General features: G+C 37.6%; 1 non-coding gene across 1 annotated transcript; it reads left to right on the top strand.

Moving 5' to 3' along the window:
• The first annotated feature begins 2,695 nt into the window (after window positions 1–2,695).
• LOC111539811 lies at window positions 2,696–2,757 on the top strand. The gene has a single exon (XR_002730794.1). It is a non-coding gene; the product is annotated as a U7 small nuclear RNA (small nuclear RNA).
• Window positions 2,758–2,998: the final 241 nt, after the last annotated feature.

The raw sequence follows: 2,998 nt of genomic DNA, 5'->3' as shown, positions 1-2,998 counted from the left end.
CGCATCAGGTTCTGCTGTGCATCTATGAATTCTGCCAGAATCAGCTTCTATCATCAAGATGTTCATTTTCCAGAGATGAAATTTAATGGAATGAAATTTCCTATAGTCCATGGTTAGTGGATAGGAAATAAAATAAAAATACTCTGTGTTGGATAACCTCCACAAAAAGATTGAGAAAATTCTCATAGTCACTACAGGACAACTTCAATTTGGCTGAACTCAATTCTGAAACACAAAAATCTTAATTAATGGGAAAATTTAGGGAGAATAGGAGTATGACAGAAAAATAAATGAGGAGTGGTGTGTGTGTGTGTGTGCGCGCGCATAACTTACATTCTAAACCTTTCTTTAAGTATCTGCCTCTTTCAAAAAGTTTCCAACTGATCTTAGATATCTCATATCTTAGTTGGCTAGATCAGTTGAACATTACGGAAGCATTTAGGAAGGCGTAGGAAGTGCTTAATAATGATTTTCAGGTTTTCTGGCTTGGGACTGTAGGAGAATGGTGGAGGCATTCATTAGCTTTTTCTTTTTTTTCTTTAATTTAATTGGTATGACAGGTGTTCATAGTGCAATTTTATAGGAAATAGAGGAGGAAAGGCAGTTATAGGAACCATTATAAATGAGCAAAAAGCTCAATTCATACATAGGATTGAAAATGAGAAATTCCGGGATATCTTTCTCGATCTTTCATTTTGAAAACTCAGGCACTCTCTGTCACACGGTAGGAAAGATGGAGCTGGCATTCTGTCATATTTCCTTTTTTAATTCTTGCGATAAAAATCTCTTCTAGCTTCCTATTTGCCTGTCTTCAGCTGTCCAAGCCTACTCTAACAGGCTTTATAAACTTCCAGGCTTCTGTAATTTAATTATGAGATGTTTGGTGGCTGCCATTCCTTTAAGGAACAAATCCTGCAGCATATCCAACTGCTGAATTAGAGCTCATATCATAGGCTGCTGACAATAGCAAACTGAGCAACACAAAGATTCTTAGATCTTCTGGTTACTGACCTTATCAAAAGTCACGTTTGTGTAGGCCTTGACTTCATTATTCCATGAGGGAAAGGAAGAAAAGTCAGATAGATGACAATTTTTTGTTTCTTTTCTGCCTCCATGAAGTCTTCCCAGATATATTAAGGAGACACTGACACATTTCTGTGTCTCTGGCTTTTCTCCTTGCTATTCCCCTATGTCACCATTCTAAAAATGTGCTTTACCTGAATTTTTTTTATATATAATCCTGATTTATTTGTGTAGTATCAAAACTCATTTGTGCATATGGGTTTATCAGCAGCAAGAATGTAATCCCAGGCTGGGTCTGCCCCTGTGGTCACTTGATGTTTACTTATCTAATGCAAACGAATTTCATTGTTTGTCCAAGAAAAACATGTCTAAAAAGGAAAATCTGTAATTAAAGCATTCTCACAGGCATTCCAAAGTTGGATGGGAATTAAGAGCATACAATATATTGGTTTAGATGACCAGAACCATTTCCTCTCTCTACCAAGACAACTAATACAGCACTATGTTTATTTTTCTTTAGGATGTCTCAAACACCCCAAACTGCCAAAAACTAAGATTTATCTTGGAGTACAAGTATTTCTGCAATTTCTTCTACATCCTACTATTGTGACTGGTAATATATAAATGTAGCATACTATATAATTAGGTCATGCCCATTTAATATGCCTAATAAATAGAAACTGAGAACTTTAAAACCAAATTTTCTTTTTTGTTATTTTCTTTATTCTGGGTGTCCTGCATTTTTGTCTGCCCAGTATGACCATTTATTTATTTTATTTTATTTATTTATTTTTTATAGAGATGGGGGTCTCCCTATATTGCCCAGACTGGTCTCGAACTTCTGGGCTCAAGGGATTCTCCCACCTCAGCCTCTCAAAGTGTTGGGATTACAGACATGAACCACCATGCCCAGCTTAACCAAATTTTCAGTTCATTGATTCTTTAACACTCAAAGCTACCAAAACATCAATTAAGTATTATTATTATTCCTATTTAAAGAAATACATGTTTCAGGGTGGGGACAGTGGCTCACACCTGTAATCCCAGTAATTTGGGAGGCCAAGGCAGGCAGATCACCTGAGGTCAAGAGTTCGAGGCCAGGCTGGACAACATAGTGAAACCCTGTCTCTACTAAAAACACAAAATTTAGCTGGGTGTGGTGGCCCAAGCCTGTAATCCCAGCTTCTCAGAAGGCTGAGGCAGGAGAATCGCTTGAGCCTGGGAGGCGGAGGTTGCAGTGAGGTGAGATCGCATCACTGCACTCCAGCCTGAGTGACAGAGCAAAATTCTTCCTCAAAAAACAAAACAAAACAAAACAAAAACAAAGAAAGAAATACATGGTTTCTCCTGCTCTCCATGCTGCATTCTGTCCACTTGGTTGTAATTTGGAGAACAGTACCAAGTAGTAGAGGTAGGGGAAGAGAGAAAATGAACAGAGAGAAGGAGACCTAGAGGAGAGAGAGCTGAAGCCGAAGTCTTTGGAGGATTTTTCAACCTGTGCCACAAAACTGCATTTGAATTTTGATGTCACTTAACCCTCAATAAGCTAGTCTCAATAAGCTAGATAATGACTAAAATCTCTACACTATGATGACTAAAACCATAGAAATTATCATTATTGCTACATCCGTGTTGTGAGCAAAGTATAAATAAGCTTAAAAACTAGCAATGCCAGTGTTACAGCTTTTTTACAATTTATCTAGCATGTTTTCCAGTCTTTATCAGAAACCTCCTCCCAATGCCCCTCGAAACAAACAAACAAACAACAACAACAACAAAAAACTAGCAATGCCAGCTGTTCCATGAAGTCTGAAGTACGGTTTTCCTGGGTAAATGCTAAGGAATGCTGGCTCCCATTGTTTGGGATGGATGTTCACACAGAGTTTTTAACAATCAGCTGACTGCATTGTTATATGGATATACAGCTATCTTAATATCTATAAACTATGTTTGGAAAATTAATACATTCTTTAGG

This window comes from Piliocolobus tephrosceles, chromosome 18 (genome assembly GCF_002776525.5).
Source record: "Piliocolobus tephrosceles isolate RC106 chromosome 18, ASM277652v3, whole genome shotgun sequence".
In the NCBI taxonomy this organism is placed as follows: domain Eukaryota; kingdom Metazoa; phylum Chordata; class Mammalia; order Primates; family Cercopithecidae; genus Piliocolobus; species Piliocolobus tephrosceles.
Note: the sequence above shows the minus strand (reverse complement) of the source record. Positions and strands in the feature narration are given on the sequence as shown.